Source organism: Mesoplodon densirostris, chromosome 6 (genome assembly GCF_025265405.1).
Source record: "Mesoplodon densirostris isolate mMesDen1 chromosome 6, mMesDen1 primary haplotype, whole genome shotgun sequence".
In the NCBI taxonomy this organism is placed as follows: Eukaryota; Metazoa; Chordata; class Mammalia; order Artiodactyla; family Ziphiidae; genus Mesoplodon; species Mesoplodon densirostris.
The window spans coordinates 26,270,790-26,297,262 of NC_082666.1; the positions used below are offsets into that span (position 1 = coordinate 26,270,790).

At 41.1% G+C, this 26,473-nt stretch overlaps 1 long non-coding RNA gene across 2 annotated transcripts in view; it reads right to left on the minus strand.

Moving 5' to 3' along the window:
- LOC132491965 (uncharacterized) overlaps nucleotides 1-26,473 on the minus strand; it is a 567,227-nt gene that overhangs the window by 277,527 nt on the left and 263,227 nt on the right. For both annotated transcript variants that reach the window (XR_009532772.1, XR_009532771.1), the window contains exon 5: nucleotides 3,743-3,805. This is a non-coding gene — a long non-coding RNA (uncharacterized LOC132491965). The remainder of the gene's footprint in view (nucleotides 1-3,742; nucleotides 3,806-26,473) is intronic.

The following is a 26,473-nucleotide window of genomic DNA, read 5'->3' on the forward strand; positions in this document are numbered from 1 at the left end:
GGCTGGATGAAGATAAGTCTTGAGAAGAATTACGGGGCACAATCTTCCTAGACCAACTACGTGGGAAGTCATTCTTCTCCCTGCTTTTGCCTGTGATAAATATCACCCATATATTTACCAAATAGATTTCAACATCGATGAATGTGGAGCTACCTAGCTCATCTCTATCTCAGCTGTTCATCACATGATCACTGGATTTCATACACTAAACTAGTCTTAGAAATTTCCCTGAGGCACTTCTTCCAGGTCCTAGGTCCTGTAAACTCACAGACTCTAATGTTTAGAAGAGACATAACATGTCAAGAAGTTCAAACTCTCAGCCAGTGTTTCACTTCACTGCTCACCATAGCTGCTAAGGTTGCTCAGCCTACTGATCATCTATAAGGAAAGGATTCAAACTTTCATGAGTTTGTTAGAAGAGATTAACATTGAGGCTTCTTACAGCCTGCTATAACCTGTTCTAGCTCTAGCTGCTTGGGATACCAATCTATAAGGGATGATAAAACATTAGAAAAATAGTAATATGGCACCTGAAAACTCAGGTTTCTACATGAATCCTTTAAATAACTGGCAAAATGTAAGTTGGACCCGCTGAAAACAATGTTAACACATTGGAATAGAAATTTAAAAAGTGTTCTCAACTGGCGTTAACCAATCCAAGGTGAGTATTTTCATTTTTTGCATGTGCAAAGTATACAGTGAAACTACTGGATACACCACCAACTCTGAGACCAGCCAGCTAAAACCGAATAGTACACAGTGCAGTGCCGTTCATTGGGAATGAGTGATTCATTTTATTATTTAAAATGTAAACACTTGGCCTTTCTCACCTTCTGAGATGGCCCACATTCTGTCTGTGGAGTGTGTTTCTCTCTAAATAAATCCACTTCTTACCTATCACTTTGTCTCTCACTGAATTCTTTCATCGATGAGACATCAAGAACCTGAGCTTCATTAAGTCCTGAAACCAGGTGTGTGATCTCAGTTGGAAGACTGTGGGTTTTGGCCGGGTTTGAGTCCCGGCAGCGTGGGTACAAGTCCCAATCTGGGTTTTGGCTGGGTTCGAGTCCCAGTCTGGGTTTTGGTTGGGTTCAAGTCCCAGCAGTGTGGATTCGAATCCCAGTCTGGGTTTTGGTCAGGTTCAAGTCCCAGAAGTGGGGGTTAGAGTCCCAGTCTGGATTTTGGTCGGGTTCGAGTCCCAGCAGTGTGGGTTCGAGTCCCAGTCTGGGTTTTGGTCGGGTTCGAGTCCCAGCAGTGTGGGTTCGAGTCCCAGTCTGGGTTTTGGTCGGGTTTGAGTCCCAGTCTGGGTTTTGGTCGGGTTCGAGCCCCAGCAGTGTGGGTTCGAATCCCAGTCTGGGTTTTGGCCGGGTTTGAGTCCCGGCCGCGTGGGTTCAAGTCTCAATCTGAGGTGCACTGTTTCAGCTGGTGACCACGAAGGGACAGTGATAAGGTAAGAAAATGTTTGAGAGTTAGGTCTTGGTCCTACAGAGGCCCATGGGACACCGCAAACCAGGCACACTGGGGAGGATGCTCTGCTGCTGTCTGCTCATTTTTGACTGGCGGGTCAACCCCGTACACTTATGCATATCCAACAGCAGGTCCAGGACAGAATTGTTAATCTCTATACTCTTCTCCTTGACTCTGAGGTTTTTCTCCTACATTCTTGCGTTCTTATTCATTCCTGCTCTATTTCTTTCTTTCTTCTGTTAACCCCAGAAGACCTGTGTGACCACCAAGATGTACTCTTTATTGCTTTTACTCCCCTCCCTCTGACCCTTACAAATGCTGACCCTTTATTCCCAGCTTATAGCTAGACCAACTCCTGCTCATCGTCAACACTGTTGGGGATGCCTTCTGTGACATTTTTTTGCGACTTTCTGGGAACTAACACCTGGCTGGGAGACTACCTTGGAAGGGATAGCATCTAAAATCATAAGTGCAAATCTTTTGACCAAATTGTGCAGTGGATTTTGACTTAAGAGTGGAATTTTGGATAGCCCGGGAGTTAGAGACGTCACCTCAGGCTTGCATGAAGTGGGTCGGGCTGCATCAATCCCAACCAATACCCCTCTGGGCCATATACTCTGGGATTGGGAAAGATGTGGACAACAGGAATTAAAAGGAAAAAAATTATTAGGTTATGTAATCAGGTTTGGCCACGATATGAGTTAGGAAATTTAAAATGGAGTGAAGTACCCTATATTCAAATTTTCATGGCCTTGTATCTAGGCAATGGAATACAAAAGGAATGTAAGATGTGTATAGCTCAGAGGGATAACTCTAGGAAGGACACAGAGGACATTTTAACTGACCCACCCTACAGGGCCATGGATCCTGAACGAACATGGATCCCTCCTCCCCCGAGGTACAGGTCCTTTTGACTATGTATTTCATAGCTCAGTCTGCCCCAGACATCAGGCGTGAAATTCAGAAAGCAACTGCTGGTCCTCAGACTCCGGTGATTGTTTTGTTCCAATTGGCTTATTTGGTTTTCAGTGATAGGCCAAAAAGACTGAATGCACCCAGAGAAATATGAAAAAGGCCCAAATAATTGCAGTGTCTTTGTCCACTCAGAGACCACTAAAGGGGAAGCAGTTTTTCTGGACCAATCTGGCCCTGGCAGACCACAAGGCCCATGGGTACCCATACAAGGCCAGCATACCCTGTGTGGACAAAAAGGGCACTGGAGTGAGGATTGTGATCGATGTGCCCTTTGCATACAGCCAGGGCATTGGAAGAGGGAATGCCCCAGATGCCAGAGAGCAAAGGGGGCCCCTCGGCTATTGATGGTTTTGCAATCAGAAGACTGAAGGGGCCCAAAGCCGAAAGTGGCTCTGCCTAGAGATACCAACTACAAAACTAATGTCGAGCCTTGGGTGGTCACTGATGTGGCGGGCCACTTGATAGAATTTCTTATAGACACTGGTGCAACCTTCTCGGTCTTAACCTAAAGGGCTGGAAACCTTAGCAATCATAAGGAATATGTAATTGGGTTGTTAGGGAAGAGACACAGGCACACTTTCCTGGAACCCCTTTTGTGCAAGATCAATGGCCAGCTGTTTTTACATTCCTTTCTGTTTGTGCCTGACTGTCCCATCCCTTTAGTGGGAAGTGATTTATTAACTATATTAGGGGTCACTCTGTTTCTCGAGGGGCAAGGGAACCACGCTCATCACCAAATGGTTCTAACAAAAAGCAAAAAGGAACAGATAAAATCTGAAGCTAAACTAGAAGCCATAGTAGACCCTGGAATGTGGAATATCGAGGTTCTGGGCATAGCCAAAGATATCCAGCTGGTGATTATTAAGTAAAAAGGGTTACATAGTGTCTAAATATAAGGTACAAATTTCTTAAACCTAGGGAAGATCCTCAAAAATGTTTGTAAGTAGATTATCAAAATAGGAGGCCACTGGTCTGACTAAACTGACCATAGCTGATATTCAGAGCCTGATAGGAATTTTGGAAGAGGCCTTCTCCCCTAAGCTAAATGAGGAAAAGTAAAACTTTCCAACATAGGTGAATGGGTATGTCAGTCCTTCAATATCATTGAGGTAACCACCCAATTCTTTGACAAAGAAAACAAAACTGTCCTTGTCTTACAAATGTAGTCTTTATAGGACCAGAGGTGTGGCTCCCCACCAATCCTTTTACCACTCCTCAAACCTTCCCTATTTATCTTAAGAGGCTTGTAAATATTAAACAAAGGGGAAACAAAGTCATCCTAGGAGGAACTTGCCTGTACCTTTGAGATGCAAATGTCCTATCTGGTCTTCTCAGGAACACTTCTCTCTGCCATCTTTTTAAACTGCAAATTTTAAGAAGAGGGTAAAGTAATTTAGAACTTGACTTGTCAAGGATAAATAGAAATCTTAAGTGTCTTGTCTGTAAACACTAGTAAAAAGGATTTAGCCATCTAGGTAGGCGACCTTGATTTGTTCCATCTGCTAGAAGCCCAATTTGAATCCAACCCCTTGTAACTGATGGCTTTTATGTTGTACCTGACTTAGGGCTGAAATTTTGGAATGGGAACTATGAGGCCTCTGTGTTTGTTTGTGTGCTCATATGTATCTATATGTGTGGTATAGGTATATGGTACTGCCCAAAATTAATTCGTAAAAGAGCTCTACTTAATTGGTTTTTAAAAATTAAGCCCTTATGTAAATACTCAGAAATAGAAAACAACCTGGCCAGAATAAATTTCAGGTTCATGTCATCTGGAAAATATTCAATACTAAACTGATATCTGGTATTGAAGGTGGCTTAAACTTGTTGGTTTGATTAATATAGACATGTTAGAGTCATCAATGCTAACTATATTACTTCTGTTGTACCTAGGTTTATTAGAGGTCAAATAAGACCTTATTCTATCTGTTACAAATTTGTCAACAAGAAAAGTAACTCAATGTGAAAAAAACTTTTAAGAAAACTAAGATATGTGTTTTTAGTAAGAGAAGGTGTGAAAAATGAAAAATACTGAAAAGAGTTAGGCATGATCAGGATTTTCTAAGATTGGATTGAATTTAGTTGGGTAAATGGGTTTTGTTAGGAATGGGCTAGCACAAGACTGGATTTGGTTTCTTCCTCCAAAGTATTCTTGAAATGCTGCTTCTGACAACAGATTGTGTGAGTTTCTTTGCCTTTAAGTGACTTGTATTTGCTTTTGAGATCTTTTGTAACTTTGGTTAAGGAATAAGTATTGTCTCACAGTGACCTATGATCTTATTTGACCAAGTTGTTTTAAAACTTTTTGACACACTTCCCAAATACCAAATTTTAGTTAAGTTTCTTTTGATTTCCAGCTAACTTTAGGGTACTTTATAGGTCCCCTGAAGTATCTTAAAGAGAAGTATATAACTAGGATTATTTGGTATGTTAAGTTAAATGTAATCATTCATAATTCTGGTTATTGTGACCAAGTTTCTTTATCGATTATATTGTAATCAGATGTTTAACCATGCCTTTTAAGTCTTTTGTCACTTATAGATATTTTTGTACTCTGATGTTGTTACAAAAAGTGCTTCATCATCAAGGAGGTTCACAGAAAGGCTATGGAAACAATTACAACAGTTCTACACCAAGATGATGGCTATGTGAGGATTCCAGCCCGTACTGACTTAAAACAAGGAGCTGCCCTGCCCCTGGGGCCCCTAGATCAGGCATCATCCGGAGATTTTTACTCCCTGACAGACAAGGTTGATGCCCCTACTCAGCCTTGAAGCAGTTACCAAAGACAGACCATCACCCTTCTGCTTCCCATAAGAATATGGGAGTAAAATCTCTGAGGGGGGAATAAAACAGGAGGGAAGGAGTCAGGGCACAACCTTTGAAAGAATGACATAGCCCGAGGACATGACATAAACTGATCAGAACCAAATGGGTCTAAAATGGCGGACAAGTCAACTTCCACTAGACCTTGAGCCTCAGTATACACTCACATCAGCAAGCTAAATGACACACCCACAGGTGCCATGACAGTTCCAAGACCGACCATAAGAATCAAAAAGTGGGCGGTGGCCCAATTCCTGGAAATCCCTGCCTCTTCCTAAAATAGCTGGAATACTCCTCCAGCTATTTTAGCCTATGAAAATAGCACTCATTAGCCTATGAAATTACCCAGTTCTATAAAAACTGACAACCCCATACCCTGGTGCCTTTCTCACTTTCTGAGATGGCCCACAGTCTGTCTGTGGAGTGTGTTTCTCTCTAAATAAATCCACTTCTTACCTATCAAAAAAAAAAAAAAAAAAGTAAACACTTTAATATACCTCCCCAAAAGCTATCTGATTCTGAACAATCATAATTCCTAGACAATTCTAAATAAATAAAAGTGTTAGGATACATTGAGTAGTCTCATTTTTAACATAAAGAGGCACACCATTGTTACTACCAGAAAATCAGTTTCTCCCTGAACCTCCTAAAATATTAAATATTTAGAGATTCTCCTCTTCAAAGGCACCCACGTCTCTGTCTAGTCCTCGTTCTGTCATTGTAAACATCCTCTCATTACCTGCCTCCAGCCCCCCAAACATCCATACCCATGCTTGGTCGGCCTCTGAAAACCAACTTTGCTTCTAGACAGTCAAGGATTCCTGGAGGAAAGGTAACTACTGGGTGACCTCAGTTCCCCTGCCCACTGGCAGAGGCAGCACAGTATACTGATTAAGCCCCAGGGTCAGGCTACCTGGGTTTACATGCTGGTTGGAGAATGCATGTGACCCCTCAATAACCATCTGACCCTGAGTTACTCAACATCTCTGAGTCTTTTACCTCCTCTGTGCCACAGGGATGATAGTCATAATACCTTACTTATCGTGCAGTTATGAGCTAAAATGAGGGAACACATGGAAAGCATATAGAACAGTGCTTGGCACAAAGTAAATGCCCAATACGTACTAGCTATTTTTTTTACTGTTGTCACTGTGCCCTCTTTGATCCTAGATGACTCTTTCCTCTCCACTCTATCTCAGGTTTGTGTCACCTCATAACCAAATTTCTGCCATGATTTGAGGCTAGGACTATGGAAATACAGTAGACATTAGGAAAGATTTCAAGAAGGCAATGACATTAAAGTTGGACAATAAAAAATTTCTTTCTCTCTATTTGAGTGCTTATCAGAAAATTAGAAAAGGAAGAAATTAAAGAATTGCATAATCCCCTTAAAATTCTTTATAGACCAATCATGGTCCCTTCAACTTCCTTCTATATATTCTCAGATAGGTATATTTAGTTCTCTTTCTCCCCACCCCAATATGTCACATCTTCCCAACCTTGTTTATTTGTCAGAGCTTTCCCCCTAACTTTATCTTTTCTAAACTTTCTCAGCCCAAAGGCATGCCATGTGCCAGCTACAGTAACATCAGGGCTTAGTGGAGCGGAGTTACACATCCAATTTTTCCTGAGCCCTCTATTCCTAAGAATACGAGTAACTTTGAAGAAACCACACACTAGACTTTAGTTAGGTAAAAATAAAATAAAATAGCTTATTGGAACCAAATTGCTTTTTATTTATGCCATTTCTGTCAGTGTCACACAAAAATTTTAATTATACCAAAAGAAGAATTAAGGAACAACTGTCAGGAAGACAGACTGAAAGTGACAGGGCTGCTGTAGGTTATGAATGTTGTTCACTGCACAAAGGCAACCAGCTGAGGGGTTAGGGGGGCCTGAAATCCAGCTTCTCACTCAAAAAGCCATGCATCCTGGAACACGTGGAATTTACTCAGAAGGGACATATTTTTCTACTTCAAAGACACCATATGGGCTAGGAGTGGTTACATACAGGGTTATTTAGTAAATAAGCAAATATATTGAGGATAACGGGACCCAGATTTCTCACTGTCAGAGAAAAGAGTTTCAAATATGGAGAGGGTGTTGGGTTGGTGGATGTATCAATGTGAACTCATGACATTTAATACAGATCGATATAATTTATGTGAGTCTGTGAAGGTGTGTGCATGAATATATTTCCTAGCTACTTCCATCAAGTGGGTCTAGAATCCATGACATACCAGTAGCAATGATCATATTAATATTCTCTGATAAAAGGATTCAGAGCCCATTGGAAAGATAGAGGATTCCGGGGCTAGGACAACGAAAATACAAGATGAGCCAGGAACATCTTGTGGTTCTAGAAAGTAAGAAAGTGCTCAAAAATCTTGTGAACCTGTCAAAATTACAGAAGGCTAGCTTGAAAGGGTTCCCTCCTTCCACCTGTCTCTAGTCTTCTTCTGGGACCCCTACAATTTGAACGATACTGCATTTAATGTTGTCCCAGGGGTCTCTGAGACTGTCCTCAATTCTTTTCATTCGTCTTTATTCTGCTCTGCAGTAGTTATTTCCACTATTTTATCTGCCAGGTCACTTATCCGTTCTTCTGCCTCAGTTATTCTGCTATTGATTCCTTCTAGAGAATTTTTAATTTCATTTATTGTGTTGTTCATCATTGTTTGTTTGGTCTTTAGTTCTTCTAGGTCCTTGTTAAACGTTTCTTGTATTTTCCCATTGTATTTCAAAGATTTTGGATCATCTTTACTATCATTACTATGAATTCTTTTGCAGGTAGACTCCCTATTTCCTCTTCATTTGTCTGGTCTGGTGGGTTTTTACCTTGCTCCTTCATCTGCTGCGCATTTCTCTGTCTTCTCAGTTTGCTTAACTTACTGTGTTTGGGGTCTCCTTTTCACAGGCTGCAGGTTTGTAGTTCCCATTGTTTTTGGTGTCTGCCCCCAGCAGGTAAGGTTGGCTCAGTTCGTTGTGTAGGGTTCCTGGTGGAGGGGCCTGGTGCCTGTGTCCTGGTGGATGAGGCTGGATCTTGTCTTTCTGGTGGGCAGGACTGCATCTGGTGGTGTGTTTTGAGGTGTCTGTGAACTTACTATGGTTTTAGGCAGCCTCCCTGCTAATGGATGGGGTTGTGTTCCTGTCTTGCTAATTGTTTGGCATGGGGTGTCCAGCACTGTAGCTTGCTGATCATTGAGTGGAGCTGGGTCTTAGCGTTGAGATGGAGATCTCTGGGAGACCTTTCGCTGTTTGATAGTACATGGGGCTGGGAGGTCTCTGGTGGATCAATGTCCTGAAATTGGCTCTCCCACCTCAGAGGCTCAGGATTGACACCCAGACAGAGCACCAAGACCCTGTCAGCCACATGGCTCAGAAGAAAAGTGAGAAAAAGAAAAAGAAAGAAAGAATAAAATAAAATAAAGTGATTAAAATAAAGAATTTTTAAAAATATTAAAAATAAAAAAGTAATTTAAAAAAAAAGAAAGAAAGAAGAGAGCAACGAAATGAAAAAGCAAATCCACCAATGATAACAAGCACTGAAAACTATACCCAAAAAACCCCCAAGAAAACGGACAGACAGAACCCTAGGACAAATGGTAAAAGCAAAGCTATACAGACAAAATCACACAAAGAAGCATACATATATATACTCAGAAAAAGAGAAAAAGGAAAAAAATATATATATATATGTATAAAATAAAATGGGAGCAACCAAATCAATAAACAAATCTACCAATGATAATAAGCTGTAAATACTAAACTAAGATAAACATAAAAAGCAGAAACAATTTAGATTCAGAAAGCAAACCCCAAGTCTATAGTTGCTCCCAAAGTCTACCACCTCAATTTTGGATGATTCCTTGTCTCTTCCCTAGGTATTCCATAGATGCAGGGTACATCAAGTTGATCGTCGAGATTTAATCTGCTGCTCCTGAGGCTGCTGGGAGAAATTTCCCTTTCTCTTCTTTGTTTGCACAGCTCCTGGGGTTCAGCTTTGGATTTTGCCCCTCCTCTGCATGTAGGTTGCCTGAGGGTGTCTGTTCCCTGCCCAGACAGGACAGGGTTAAAGTAGCAGCTGATTAGGGGGCTCTGGCTCACTCAGGCTGGGGGGAGGGAGGGGTACGGAATGTGGGGCGAGCCTGCAGTGGCAGAGGCCAGCGTGATGTTGCAACAGCCTGAGGCACACAGTGTGTTCTCCCGGGGAAGCTGTCCCGGGATCACGGGACCCTGGCAGTGGCGGGGTGCACAGGCTCCCAGGAGGGGAAGCGTGGATAGTGACCTGTGCTTGCACACAGGCTTCTTGGTGGGCCTTAGCGTTTCATGCCAGTCTCAGGTGTCCACGCTGATAGCCGCGGCTCGCACCTGTCTCTGGAGCTCGTTTAGGCGGTGCTCTGAATCCCCTCTCCTCGCGCATCCCAAAACAATGGTTCTTGCCTCAGGCAGCTCCAGACTTTTTCCTGTACACCCTCCCAGCTAGCTGTGGTGCACCAGCCCCCTTCAGGCTGTGTTCATGTAGCCAACTCCAGTCCTCTCCCTGGGATCTGACCTCTGAAGCCCGAGCCTCAGCTCCTAGCCCCCACCCGCCCTGACGGCCGAGCAGACAAGTCTCTCGGGCTGGTGAGTGCTGGTCAGCACCGATCCTCTGTGTGGGATTCTCTCCACTTTGCGCTCTGTACCCCTGTTGCTGCACTCTCCTCCTTGGCTCTGAAGTTTCCCCCCCGCCCATCCCCCGTCTCTGCCAGTGAAGGAGCTTCCTAGTGTGTGGAAACTTTTCCTCCTTCACAACTCTCTCCCAGAGGCGCACGTCCTGTCCCTATTCTGTTGCCTCTGTTTTTTCTTTTTTTTTGCCCTACCCAGGTACATGGGGAGTTTCTTGCCTTTGGGGAAGTCTGAGGTCTTCTGCCAGTGTTCAGTAGGTGTTCTGTAGGAGTTGTTCCACATGTAGATGTATATTTGATGTATTTGTGGGGAGGTAGGTGATCTCCACGTCTTACTCTTCCGCCATCTTGAAGGTCCCTCACTATTAATCAATCTTAGAGTGGATAACCTTGCAGACACCATCGTAACCAAGTGACAAAACTAAACATCACCAGTAATGGAACAAATCAACATTACATGCCACCTGATGTGATGCATGGGAAAGAACATGTCAACGCTTTTATGATTTTCCTGACAAACATACATAACTTGAATCTAATCATTAGAAGAATTAGAGAAATCCAAATTGAGAAACATTCTACAAAATTATGGGACTAAACTCTTCAAAAATGTCAATGTCGTAAAAGATAAGGGAAGAGTAAAGAACTATTCCAGACTAAAGTGACACGATGACTAAATGCAACACAAGACCTTGATTGTATCCTGGATCTGTAAAAGACATTATTAAGACAATTAGAAAATTTCTAAAGGAGCCTATGGATTTTGATGTTTGTTTTGAGGGTGCATAGAAGAGTATCCTACATACAAACTAATAGAGAGTGAAAATGTAACAGTAACAATAAAAGAAGTTTGTTAATCCAAAAGTGGGGAAGAAGAAAAAAACAAACATAAAACAGGGAGAATAGAAAATAATTTTAATTATAGGCATAAACTAAAATATATATAAATATATCATTTACATAAATATAAATACTAAATACTTTTATTAGAAGACAAAGATTAGAAACAATAAAAACAAAATATAAAACCTATTCATAGATGCTTATAAGAGTTTTAAATATAGGAACAGAGAAAGATTAAAAGTAAAAGGATAGGGCCTCCCTGGTGGCGCAAGTGGTTGAGAGTCCGCCTGCCGATGCAGGGGATACGGGTTCGTGCCCCGGTCTGGGAGGATCCCATATGCCGCGGAGCGGCTGGGCCCGTGAGCCATGGCCGCTGAGCCTGCGCGTCCGGAGCCTGCGCGTCCGGAGCCTGTGCTCCGCAACGGGGGAGGCCACAACGGTGAGAGGCCCGCATACCGCAAAAAAAAAAAAAAAAAAAAAAAAAAGTAAAAGGATAGAGAAGATATATCATACAAACACTAACCAAAAGATAGTTGATACAGCTATGTAAATATCAGACAAAGTAAATTTTTAGAAAAAAATCATTCCAGAAATAACAGATACTTTTGATAATAATAAAAGGTTGTTATACCAGGAAGATATAACAATTTCTAAATTTGTATGCACCCAATAATATAGTTTCAAAATAAGGCAAAATTTTACATAATGAAAATAAATAGCTAAATGTGCATCATTATGGAAAACTTAATATACTTCTCATAATAACAAATAGCACAAAAAAATCAGTAAAAACAAAGACCTAACTAATGCAATTAACAAATTTAACCTAATTGAACTATATAGAACACTGCAGACAAAGATGGAATATATGCTCTTTTGAAGTGCATGAGGAGCAGCTACTAAAATTGACATATGCTAAACCATAAGCTTTAACAAATTTCAAAGAATTGAAATAAAGTATGTTTTCTGACCACAGTGGAATTAAGTTAGATATCAGTTATGAAAAGATGACTCAAAAATTCCCCTATATTTGGAAATTAAGCAATATAATTCTTATAACACTCATGGGTCAAAGAAGTAATGATAATGGAAATTAAAACATATGTTTAATTGAATGATAAAAATTATACAGCATATGAAAACTTGGGAGAGGTTAAGTTAAAACTGTACTGAGAGGAAAATAAATCTAAAAGCTTATATTAGAAAATAATAAGAACTAAAAATCAATGACCTGTGTATCTATCTCAAGAACTTAGAAGAAAGAACAGCAAAATAAACTCTAAAAAGAAGGAAGAAAATAAAGAGGAGAAATTAATGAAATAGAAAACAAATATACAAAAAACAGAATGAACAAAACCAAAGTATGTTTCCTTGAAAAGACTGATAAAATTGATAAACTCCTGGCAAGATTCATTAAGTAAAAAGAAATATGGACAAATTTGCTGTATCAGGAACGAAAGAGAGTACATCACTACTGAACCTACAGGAATAAAAATGATAGGAACAAGGTATTATGAAAAATTTTGTGCCAATAAATCTGACAACTTTGATGAAATAGATAAATTCCTAGAGCACAGCTTTCTAAAACAGAAACAAAATAAATTTTAGAAATGTGAAAATTCTATTTCTATTAAATAAATTGAATATGCTATTAAAAAATATTCCACAAAGAAAACTCCATGCCCAGATGTAAATTATCCTAAACATTTAAGAAAGAAATGACACCAATTTTATATAATTTCTTCTGGTGTGTAGAAAAAGAGATAACACTTTCTAAATCATTTTGATAAGGGCAGTGCATCCTTGGTACCTTCTTACTCTGGAAGTCTATGAAATAACTGTAAGATAAATGATAGTTAATAATTTATTAAGAACTCTCCATGATATGCCAGGAACCACTCAGTGCCACTTCAGGAAGTCCCTCCAATTTTTTTGCTACCCTAATTGTGAGGACTTTTTTTTATTATTGAATAAAATCTTCCTTTGTGTAGCTTCCTTCCATCATTCTTATTTCTACCCTAAGTGTGTGACATTTGGATGAAGCAGTTTAAATTGGGCACAGTTTAATGCAGTTTAAAAAAAAAAACAAATTTTCTGCCTTTTTTGGAGAGGAGGGTCAAGTAATGTGCAAAACAGACCACAGATGTCCTTACTCAATCCCTGAGCTTTACACCATCACCAATCCCTGACTCTTACAGTGTCAGCTTAAGGTAAGGAAGAAGCTCATGGTGTCTGTTTTACATATTACTTGAGAAAGATGCAGCACAACTAAAGAAAGTAAGGAAAGAGCTTCCCAAGTAATGATGGCAACCCTTGGCTACACTGAACTTTACACTTCACAAAACATTTTTCATTTGTTATTTATAAGAATCCTGGGAGGGAAGCAGGGCACTTATTATTCCCACTTTACATGGAAGAAAGTTGAACTCAGAAAGGATTAAATATTGGCCCAAGTCACACAGGTAATGTGTGATAAGGTGGGTTTTGAACTTAATGCCTTTGATCCCTAATTTTATGCACTTTCCACAATACCACACAACCCTCAAATGGCTAAGTAATGAAAGTGATGCATATGGGAATGCTTTAACTATCCAGAGTTATACAAACTGGAAAGATGAACGCTAAAGAGGGATAGACAAGAGAAGGCAAAGCAAAATTATTATCTCTTGCTGACAGAATGGCTAATAGCCACCTTCTGCATGTGTCCTTCATATAGGCAAGACACAGATTACCTTACACTTCAAAAAGTAAGCACATAAGAACCTCAGCCTCCAAGATATCTTTCCCACCAGCCTGAAATTTGCTTCCTTATTATGGTAGCACTGGAAGCATGGTCTTCCCTGCTGCCCAATATTCTTCCTATAGTTCTGCCTTCTTGGCTCACCATCTGCTCAGTTACAGAAACTACATCAGATCATCTTCAACCACTTCCTCTCTCTTGCCCTCTATAGCAAACATTAAACAACTGTCAATTCTAATTAATTCATTCTCTCAATAAGGGTTTAAAAGCCAGCCATGTGCCAAGCCCAACTGATATACTTCTTGATATACCAGACTACATAATGATTTGTATTTTACTTGAGCATCTCTCTCAGCAGACTCAGAGAAACTCCTGGGCAGGCCCATATCTTATACATCTCTGCATTCCTAGAACCTAGCACAACCCACAGCAAATAAGTGATCAGTAAATATTTGAAGGAAAAGAAGGAGAGAACTCATCTCCCTTCTCCATGTTAGAGCTATTTACTGATTTCTCCCTGGACCTCTACCTCTAGCTCCAGGTTTTCCCCTTCTGCCCATCTTACTTATTGCCTGCATTAGAAGGATGTCTGTAAAACACAGATATGAACTCTGTGACTATGTCTTACCTCTACTGAAAAAAATCTTTAAATTCCTTAGTGTTGTCCCAGTTCAGGCCAGCTGCAGGCAGGAGCATAAGCACCCTCTAAAAGAGAACTGGCTCTAACATCAGATGCAACCTCCTGGCCACCTTCTCCAACCCTGCCACTCCTCTTGGCTGTGCCACAGGCAGGTCTGGTCCTTTGACCCTCTGAATGGTGGACCTTGTCATGCTGTAACTCTGGGCCTGGGCCTGCCTCACTTCCTGGAAGTACTCTGTGGGCCCTCTCCACCCCATATCTGGGGGTAGGTCCTCACGCAGCCCTGACGTCCAGATCCCCACACCAGGCCCAGGCTCTCAGTGCCCACTTTCCCAGGAGGAGAATGCGGGTAAGAATAGCATATTAGACTCATAATAATCGGCTACAGGTCAGCCTCCTGCCTCATCCTTCATGAAATGTATATTTCAGTCACCTCAGAATATTTACCACTCCCTGAATGCGTTATGTTCCTAAACATATGTTCTTCCTGATGCCTTAAATGGTCCATCTCATCCTTCCCACACAACCACCTTTTATCTGCCTCATCTCCCTATAAAACTCCTACTCATCCATCAAGGCCCAGCTCAAACTTCATCTTCTCTCTCCCTGAGCCCCAGTCTTAATTAAATACGGTTTTGGTGATTATGCTTCTACTAACACCAATCTCATTTTACTCTGACAGCAGTATATGTCTGTCTCTGCCTGCAGACCAGGAGCTCCAGGAAGATGGGGACTTTGTCCTGTTCAGTGTTACATACCTAAAGATCAGCTCCATGAATTAAAAGCAAGAACTGAGTCATTGTTGAATAAATGAAGCTGGTAAGCATTAACAAACTGTCTTTTAATAAATGAATAAATGTTTTAGAGGTAGCTTCTATTACACACTTGAACACCAATACCCACTATCTCTGCCATCATCAACATGAGGGTGTACACTGATAGAGTGATTCATTCATTCATTTGCCGAATCCCTCATATTGCAACACAATGGGTTAGATGCTGGGGTCATGGAGGTAAATAAAGCATAGATTCTTTAAAAATAAAGCTCAGAGTCTTCTAGAATCAATTATAAAACAATGTGAAAATGCATTAGTAGACATATGCTTAGGGTTAACATATTTCAAAAAAACATATTCTTTTAAAACAAAATGGGAGTTCACATGCTTGTGACAAATGTTATTTAGTGGCTGGGAACAGTGCAGAAATTTTGAAGTGGTTCCATCACCAGCCATTTCATTCTCTGGGTGACTTTGGTTGAAACCAAGATCAAGAAAGCTTTTAAATAATACTTCTTTCAAGCTGAAAATGTGAATGAATTTCCACCTGAAAGAAATGAAGAATCCTTTTCCTAAAACAGAGATAATTGTTAGCAATTTCAGAAGGTGAACTAGTAAAGGATTCATTCTCACATCATTCTCATCTGTCTGATGGGGATGGAAGGTTTATATAGGCTTGACTAGTCCCCATGGCAACAGCCTTTCTCCTGGGTTACCATAGGAATTGTGAAGGCCTTTATAAACCTCCATTAGCAGAGCCTAGGCCGGCAGCAGTCAGAAACGTCAGCTGAGGAAGACACTGCAAAGTGTCAGTGAGGGCATCTGGGAATTACTTTTACCCTAGAGGAGCTGAGCAGGTCTGTGTAGCCCCCACCTCTAAAGCTACAAATATAAGGTAACACTAGAATCAGTCCAATGCCTTGAACACTTCACACGAAGGGGTTTTCAAAATACAGACACAGACAGATTTGACCATGTTTCAAGAGATTTTGAGAGACAAGGAAGGAGTCTATTCTGACAAAGCCTCACACAGAAGAGGTAAATTCATGCTTTTTTTTTTTTTTTTTTCAGGAGAGGGCATTAAAACCATATTAACAATTAGTACAGGGATGGTGGTGATGGTTATATAATAATGTGAATGTTCTTAATACCACTGAACTCTACACTTAAAATCTGTTAAGTGTAAATTTTGTTATGTGTATTTTACCGCAACTAAAAATTTAAAAACAGATACAGTAATTATGATACCACCAATATTGAGCATCTGCTATATCACAGGCACTAATGCTAGGCACTTAGATGTTCTACATCACATCATCCCACAAGCCTGTGAGTAATTATCCCTACACTGAAGATTATTATCATCCTTACATCAAAGATGAGGACACTGAGCATAAGAGAAATAAAGTAAGTTGCTCCAGAGTACACAGCTAGCAAGTGGTAGAGCCTTCAGTCAAGTCCACGTCTCTCTGACTCTGGAATCTTGGCCCTCAACCACACAACTTCAAAAACAATGTCACATTCTACAGCAGCTCATGGACATAGTAAACACATTCTGTTGAACTGATACACAAAAGCTCTTGTTAAATTCTGTTTAAATATTTGTTGCTTTTGTTTTTAAGGCATAAAGGATAATCTCTGAGAGTATGATTGCAGTAGGACTTTTATTTGGATTCTAACCTCCGAATTTTTTTTACATCATATATTTTCAGAGAATATAAAAATATTTCTACTTTAAAAAGTTGCAGTGTGTAAAGATCAATAACTTCCAGCACTTTCAAAGCGCAATCTATATTTTAAAAAAACAACCACTGGGACTTCCCTCCTGGTCCAGTGGGTAAGACTCCTCACTCCCAATGCAGGGGGCCCGGGTTCAATCCCTGATCAGGGAATTAGATCACGCGGGCATGCCACAGCTAAGAGTTTGCATACTGCAACTAGGAGTCCACATGCTGTAATGAAGATCCCACATGCCGCAACTAAGACCCAGAGCAGCCTAAATAAATAAATATTTTAAAATAAATTATTTTGGGCCTCCCTGGTGGCGCAAGTGGTTGAGAGTCCGCCTGCCGATGCAGGGGATACGGGTTCGTGCCCCGGTCTGGGAGGATCCCATGTGCCGCGGAGCGGCTGGGCCCGTGAGCCATGGCCGCTGGGCCTGCGCGTCCGGAGCCTGTGCTCCGCAACGGGGGAGGCCACAACAGTGAGAGGCCCGCATACCGCAAAAAAAAAATAAATAAATAAAATAAAATAAAATAAAATAAAATAAATTATTTTTTTTAAATACCAAAATTTACAGGAGAATTGCACATATGGAGAAATTGTTTAGTAGATAAACTGGAGAATTGCAAATAATTTTTAGGAACTGGAGAGCCCTTTCTCATCAGGGCAAATATACTGACCATGTTTCATGCTTGAAAATGTGGAATGCATGTGACAGCAATCTCCTCTATGGGCTTTGGTCAAGCCGTATGGAAGAAATATGAAAAAAAAAGAGTGTGAATAATAAAGAATATGAAAAAAGTATGAAAAAATCCTTTTCTGGGAAGGAAGAATTCTAAAACCCTAGGGAATTTCTTCAGTAGCAAGAAAGAAGACATTAGGAGTCAGTTCTTTAAAAACAAGCCTTTGGGGCATGCCACCAGAGAAGAGACACGTCCTCCTCTGAGGTTTCTTCCACGTGCCAGTCACAGCTGTGAAGGACACTAAGTGGGATCCTTCTACCAAGAGTCAAAATTCTGGGTCCCAGCCTCTGAAGCTCTCAATGCTCAAATATGTAAATGGGAGAAGGAATTACATTTTTTCTCTTCAAAGACTTAAGTGGAAAAGAGGATACTAATTAGCAAGCAATGAAAATATGCCAAATTGCTTCTACTTCATTTTTTGCTTTTGAAGTACAGTTTCTTAAATATCTGGTGGTGTTTCTCTTTAGCTGCTTTGATAATTTTTTGTTTTAAAAAGTAAACCTGAGAGGAAATGAGGAGTTGTTTAATGGGTATAGAATTTCAGTTTTGAAAGATCAAAAAGATTTGGAGATCTGTTGGACAACAATGTGAATGAACTTAATACTACTGTACTGTGTACACTTAAAAATGGTTAAGATGGGGCCTCCCTGGTGGCGCAGTGGTTGAGAGTCCGCCTGCCGATGCAGGGGATACGGGTTCGTGCCCCGGTCTGGGAGGATCCCATATGCCGCGGAGCGGCTGGGCCCGTGAGCCATGGCCGCTGAGCCTGCGCGTCCGGAGCCTGTGCTCCGCAACGGGGGAGGCCACAGCAGTGAGAAGCCCGCATACCGCAAAAAAAAAAAAAAATGGTTAAGATGGTAAAATTTATGTTATGTGATTTTTATCACTTTTTTTTAAAAGGTAAAATTGATGACATCTGTCTTAACTCAGGCTGCTATAACAAAATACTATTGACTAAGTGGGTTACACAACAGACATTTATCTCTCACAGTGTTGGAGGCTAAGGGGTTCCAAGATCAAGGTGCCGGCAGATTCCATTCCTGGTAAGATCCCTTTTCTTGGCTTGCAGATGTCTGCCTTCACACAGTGTCCTCACCAGACAGAGAGAGTGAACTCTGGTCTCTTCCTCTTCCTGTAAATATACTAATCCCATCATGGAGGCCCCATCCTCAAGAACGCATCTAAATGTAATTACTTCCTGTAGCCAGCATCCAGGAAGAGAGCGCTCTGGGCACCCTTGCCCTCTTAACAGACAAAATCCAGAACTCTCTTGCTTTGCCCCCATGTTAACCTCACTTCCAGTCCTACTTCTGCATTAATTCATCCTCTGACCTCTTGCTCTGCCTTTGTCCATCACAATGATGATGGACATGATTTCTTTGACCTTGACCCTTAACTCTTCTCATAGGTCATCATGTTGAACTTATCCTCAGGTTAGATCTACTTCTGACCACTCTATAATCTGGGCCCAGGCTTCTGAATCTTACCTCACATGAGGGCTTACCCTGGCCCACCTCAAAAGTGGGATGCATTGGACATGAAGCCAAAGGCATTATCAACACACCGGACAAAAAATTATGAAATGAGAAGCTGAATTTTATCAAGAATAAATTTAAACTCTGCTCTTTGATTCACTATATTGATTGTTTCAATCTAAGAGTCAAGAAGATGTGGCTTATAAAAAGAAATGAAATTGAGTTATTTGTAGTGAGGTGGATGGACCTAGAATCTGTAATACATAGTGAAGTAAGAAAGAGAAAAACAAATACCATATGCTAACACATATATATGGAATCTAAAAAAAAGGGGAAAAAAAAGAAAAAAAATGGTCATGAAGAACCTAGGGGCAAGACGGGAATAAAGACGCAGACCTACTAGAGAATGGACTTGAGGACACAGGGAGGGTGAAGGGTAATCTGGGACAAAGTGAGAGAGTGGCATGGACATACATACACTACCAAATGTAAAATAGATAGTTAGTGGGAAGCAGCTGCATAGCACAGGGAGATCAGCTCAGTGCTTTGTGACCACCTAGTGGGGTGGGATAGGGACGGTGGGAGGGAGATGCAAGAGGGAGGGGATATGGGGATATATGTGTACATATAGCTGATTCACTTTGTTATACAGCAGAAACTAACACAACATTGTAAAGCAATTGCACCCCAATAAAGATGTTAAAAAAAAAAAGAAAAGATGTGGCTTGATAGCAGTTCATATGACCTAGACTTTGGGCTTTTATTGACCATTACTGACAAATCCAATGTTAATCAATATTATTCAACAGTGTAAAAGGTCATTAAGATTACTAATATGATGTTAGCTACATCAGAAAGTCAGCAAAGTTTTTTAGTGAAGGGACAGATAGTAAGTGTATTAGATTTTGCTGGTATAGACAATCTTATTTACAAAGCAGAAATAGAGACACAGAAGTAGAGAACAAACGTATGGATACCAAGGGGGGAAGAGGGGGTGGGACAAATTGGGAGATTGGAATTGACATATATACACTATTAATACTATGTATAAAATAGATAACTGATGAGAACCTACTGTATAGCACAGGGAACTCTACTCAGTGCTCTGTGATAACCTAAATGGGAAGGAAATCCAGAAAAGAGAGGATATATGTATACGTATAGCTGATTCACTTGCTGTACAGTAGAAACTAACACAATATTGTAAAGCAACTATACTCTAATAAAAATTTTAAAAATTAAAAAAGAAAAAGAAGGTCACTAAGATTACTAATATGATGTTAGCTACATCAGAAAGTCAGCAAAGTTTTTTAGTGAAGGGACAGATAGTAAGTATATTAGATTTTGCTAGCCATCCAGTCTCTGTCACAATTACTCATCTGCTGTTGTCTATCAAAAGCAGCCAGAAAAAGTGTGTAAAATAATGCATGTGGCTGTGTTCCAATAAAACTTTAATTACAAAAGGCAGAATTTCATTCTTTTTTATGGTTAGGGGTAGGATATTAAGAGATATAAAATACTATGTATAGGGCTTCCCTGGTGGCGCAGTGGTTGAGAGTCCGCCTGCCGATGCAGGGGACACGGGTTTGTGCCCCAGTCTGGGAAGATCCCACATGCCGCGGAGCGGCTGGGCCCGTGAGCCATGGCCGCTGAGCCTGCGCGTCCGGAGCCTGTGCTCCGCAATGGGAGAGGCCACAACAGTGAGAGGCCCGCGTATCGCAAAAAATAAAAATAAATTTAAAAATACTATGTATAAAATAAATAAGCAACACGAATATATTGTACAGCACAGGGAAATATAGCCATCATTTTGTGATAACTTTAATGGTATATAATCTATAAAAATATTGAATCACTATGTTGTATACATGAAACCAATACAATATTTTAAGTCAACTATACTTCAATTAACAAAAACCTGTATTTATACAAACTGGGTCAGTTTGCTGACCCCTGGGCTACAAAATACTGAGCCACGATCAAGTAGCTGATATTCTCACAGTACCCTGCAGGCATCAAGCCATAATCGAATTCTTGAGTTTATTTCTGGGCTCTAAAACTTAATTGGTCCAAGACAAGAGAATAGAGATTGGGATTGACATATATACACTATGTATAAAATAGATAACTAATAAGAACCTGCTGTATAAAAAAAAAAATAAATAAATAATGATCACTTTCTCCAAAGAGAGAGGGGAAAAAAAATAAAAGACAATAGAGCCATTCCTATTGGTCAGTATTGGCTTATTAGTCCATTAACCTCGAGCATAATTTTTCAAGTCAGCTAAGAATTTACCTAGAAGTACTGACATTCCATTTGAACTGCTCCATCTGGTTCCCAAGGAGAATATGGCTCTCCTTATCCAAGCCTTGCTGAAATCAGAGCACCCAAGGATACCACAGCCCTCTGCCAATCTAAGAAGTGAGAGAGGTTAGCGTGTGGCATGTTAGTCCTAGTAAACCCACGCAGCTTCTGAAGACCATCAGTTCCTTTAAAGTGTTTACCAGGTGATCTTTTAATAGACTATCCTAGCTTCTTAGCTGCAAGACAGCACATCTATGGGCAAAGGTCACAAACTGGTAGCCTGTTGGCCCTATCTGTCTGCAGATATCTTTAATTTAGCCCGTGCGATATATTTTTTAAATTTAAATAGCTATTCCCATTTGAAAAATAACAAAAGTTAACATAAAAATGTTGAACTTCTAGCACTTCTGGGCATGGCAACAGCCAGCTGGAGCTCAGTAACAGCTGCCCTTTTAAGAGGGAGCCTGCCCTTTCCCACTCACTAGAGTCTCCAACTGCCCCACTTGACTCTTTTTAGTTATTTTCTGGTCCCCATAAACATTTAAGTTTACAATCTCTCTACATAACCCACTTTTACCCGTTAGAGAATCAAGACTGTGCTTAGCTGAGTCCAGTCTTCTGACACACATCCCCCATTTTTCACAGCTCCTCCAGGATAACGGAAAATGGCCCAGTAATCTCATTTGCAAGGTCTCACAGTTCCCTAAAATACGATGTTCCTGGGCAGGAGGTTTGAATCAGCTTTGGGCTCATTCACAGTCTCTTCACCAGTTTGGCCTTCATTGATCTTTTTTATGCTCCTGTTTGTTCTACCCTGTCCATTCATAAGGTCATTGTCCTTGACAGAGCGAATGAAGGCCAAGAGTTTTTAAACAGCTTTGAAAGCATTTACCCAAGGCATTTGCTTTTGCCATTTTTTTTTTTTTTTTACTCTTCAGTTTGCTCCAAACAGAATTTTGTGTCTTTTATGACGTACTGACCATTGTCCACAAGTCACAGTTTATCCTGAGCTTTTGCTTTTCTGACGTCACTTGCACACATCTTCATCAACCTCTGTGTTCATTCTTTGGTTTCTAGTCACGTCCTTTGAATATCCGAGCTCACATAGAGAGTTGCTGTGAAGCCAGAGGATCCTTCCTATTCAGGGACCACTCTGTTTCTTCTTCATCAGGATTGTACGCAATTTCACAGACAAAATGTCCACACAGGGACCTTTCCAACTCTTGTGAGACATCTATCGCTTTATAATTTCAAGCTAGCCAAATCTTTTCTCTAGATTTCTTTTTTCCCCTTGGTTAACACAAGCTCTTTCTCTCAATTTTCTCTCCTTTCTAATCACAATTAAATACAGAAGAGGGTCTTATCCCTTTATCTAACTGCTGGGAGGGAAAAAATTGTAGGGCAAGTAAGTATTTATTAGAAGTTGGGTAGAATCTGAGATTTGCTCAGCTCTGAAACTGTCTGGTTTCTAACCTTATCCTTTGAATTATATGGGAATTGAGGAGCCCCCTGGGGAAAAGAGCTCAGATATCTGGGTTATGTCAGAATAACTGGTGAGGTAGGGGCACTCAACAGAAAGTTAATTGTAAGAGGACTCGCAGGATCTCTTGGAGATCATTTACTTCAAAAGAAGAGAAGCCTTGCATGACTTGTCAGACTCAGTGATGGAGCCTGAGGGTCTGCGAGGAGAGAGGTTCCAAGTACCAAGATGGGGAGTTTTTACTTCAACCCACTCTGACCCCTCTATCCAGGCAGACATGTGTGGCCTGGAAAGAAGGGAACACTGAGTCAACTCAAAGAGCTTTCTGCAAAAGTGGGTTGTGGGCTCCTCTAAGAGACTGAGACATGGAGGAAGGAAAGGATCAGCCAGCTGGAGTAGCAGTGGGCATCAAGTGATGATATATATATAAGCAGGGACAATCAAGATACAATACCCATACACCTTACTTCCTTAACCAGACCTGCAATCTGGGTCAGGGATTCATTTCTTCCATCTGGCTGGAAGATCCACAGGATGCCCTGTGTCAATAATAACTTCTTTTCCTTTATACTCCTGCCTTTCTCAAGATTCGACTCAGAGCTCTTGCATCTCGGTTTAATGATTTGTCTTGTGATATGTGGCACTACCATGACTCTTCCGAAAACCTTCTCCTCTTCAACAAAGTGAACACCTCCATTGCTATATTCAGGTATGAGGATCCTCCCATCAAGTCTCTGAGACCCTAAAGCTATATCCCTTCTGGTATTAAAATATCAAAATTATTCTATTTCATAGTACTAAAAAGTCTTTCCAACCCCTTGCCCAGTCTTCACCTTTCATTCCCTCCTCCCTTCAGTCATACACTTCTGGATAAGTAATAAACAGCTCTATAATTTTATCTGAATAGTGATAGGGACATCATGAGCTTGCCAGTCCTCATGTGGTAACAGTCACTACCAATGACGATGACAGGTACCACTTACTAGGTAGCTACTATGTACTGTTTACATGTATTCTCTCATATATGTATTTTCATCCCCACTTTATAGATGAAAAAACTGACACTCAGGAGCCTAAATAACTTTATCAAAGTTCCAGAGCTATTAAGGAGCTGGGGTGGTATAACAGGGCCCAGATGACATCCTCAAAAGAGATGATTAAAGAAAGTTTGATGAAGGAACAATTTTAAGGTGTGAGCAGAGTTACAGAAAATCTGCAAGGGGTGATAAAGCAAACCATGGATAGAAATAGCAGAAAGCTTTCACTATCCTTGGGCATGAAGGGAAAGAAGGGTCAGTGGTTACTAGAACCTGGAGCGAAAGCTGTAGGAGAGGGACACCTGTCAGGAGCAGCCACAGCCAAACAGCAACCCAGCAGAGGGGGAGCTGGGATAATAAATATCCTGACCTCACTTCCCACCCTGAAATTACCTGCCAGAACCTCCCATTGGCTAAACCCAACAAGAAGCAAAAGAATAAACTTTGGGTCAGCCTCCCAGCACACAGAGCAAGGTGAAGGGTGGAAAGTGGGTCTGAAGGAAAATGGAGAACATCCATCAGAAGTGAGATTTGAACCCTGTTTGTCTAACTCCAAAGCCCTTGACCTTTTCAAAATGCCATGACAATTGTATCGCAAACTAAGAGCTCATGATTTCTAATAGTAGATCTCCAAATCCAAATTCCATTCTCAGACATGTCTTAGGCAGTCATTCACCTCCCAGATAACCCTACTTCTTCCAAGTTATTCTTGCAAATAATGACCTGAAGAAGCAGAGAGCTGTGCCAGCACCCATAAGTTCTGCAGTGTCCTATTTAGCACAGAAGAATCCCTGGAGATACTTATGATAACATTTGCCCACACAAATGATTCATTAAGAGTGGGATATCTGAGCCGACTCTGCCACAGCCCAGACACATGCTTCAAGAAGCCAGCCCTCTGGGCTTCCCTGGTGGCGCAGTGGTTGAGAGTCCACCTGCCGATGCAGGGACACAGGTTCGTGCCCCGGTCCAGGAAGATCCCGCATGCCGCGGAGCGGCTGGGCCTGTGAGCCATGGCCGCTGAGCCTGCGCGTCTGGAGCCTGTGCTCTGCAACGGGAGAGGCCACAACAGTAAGAGGCCCGCGTACCGCAAAAAAGAAAAAGTCAATCCTCGGGCCTCCCTGGTGGCGCAGTGGTTGAGAGTCTGCCTGCCGATGCAGGGGACACGGGCTCGTGCCCCGGTTCGGGAGGATCCCACATGCCACGGAGCGGCTGGGCCCGTGAGCCATGGCCGCTGAGCCTGCGCGTCCGGAGCCTGTGCTCCGCAACGGGAGAGGTCACAACGGTGAGAGGCCCGCGTACCGCAAAAAAAAAAAAAAAAAAAAAAAAGAAGTCAGTCCTCTTCTGATTGGAGGACTGGTACAACCCACAGTCCCTTAAAATCCTTTACTCTTTGAGTTTCTCTTTGGTCTTTATTCTCCGACCCTGTCTACCTCTTTCTTAAGGAGGTACACCAACAGGCATTTCCCAAGCTCTTTCACATTCTCCTCAGTCAGGGAAATCAGTGACTGCTGGTTACTGAGTCATTGTGTAATCAACATGCCCTCATCCATGGATATCTTCTATGACTTTCCCAAAGATGAGGAAATAGTCATTATTGGTCAGTTCCCAAGACAAGAATTGGGCCACTTTTTCAAGCAGGCAATATCATTGCTTTAAAAAACGCCATGTGAAATACAACATAATTATGTATGCAGAAAATCCTAAGAAATCTATAAAAAAATCTTCTAATAAACTAATAAACAAATCTAACAAGGTCATGGTTATAAGGAAAATATATAAAATCAATTGTATTTTTATAGACTATCAGTGAAAAATTAGAAAACAAAAAGAAACAGTATCACTTACAGTTGAAAAAATGAAATAGGAATATATTTAATACATATATGCAAGACCTGTACATTGAAAACTACAAAATGTTGCTATGATAAATTGAGAATACCTAAATTGAGATATATATGTATGTTCATGAATTGCAAGTCTCAATATTGTTAAGGTATCAGTTTTCTCCAGATTGATTGTGGATTCAGTGTTATCCCTGTCAAAACCCCAGCAGTCTTTTTTTGTAGAAATTGACACACTGATTCTAAAATGTATATGGAATTGCAAATGATCTAGAATATTCAAAACAATTTTGAAAAAGAAGTACGAAGTTGGAAGACTTACCCTACCTGAGTTCAAGACTTACTGTAAAACTACAGTAATCAAGACTGTGTGATACTGATGTAAGGATAGAAACATGGATCAATGGACCAGATTAGACAGCTCACACATATGTATTTTCAAAAAGGTGACAAGGTAATTCAATGGGGAAAGGGCAATCTTCAACAAATGTTGTAGGAATTACTGAATATCTATACAGGAAAAAAATGAACCTCAACCCTTACCTCATATCATACCAAAAATTAACTAGAAATAGATCATAGAACAAAACATAAGACTAAAACTATAAAACTCCTAGAGGAAAACATAAGAAAAAACCTTTGAGGGCTTCCCTGGTGGTGCAGTGATTGAGAGTCTGCCTGCCAATGGGTTCGAGCCCTGGTCCGGGAAGATCCCACATGCCGTAGAGCAACTAGGCCCGTGCGCCAGGGCTGCTGAGCCTGCGCTCTAGAGTCTGTGAGCCACAACTACTGAGCCCACATGCTGCAACTACTGAAGCCCACGCGCCTAGAGCCTGTGCTCCGCAGCGGGAGAGGCCACGACAATGAGAAGCCTGCGCACCGCAACGAAGAGTGACCCCCACCTGCCGCAACTGGAAGGGGTCTGCGCGCAGC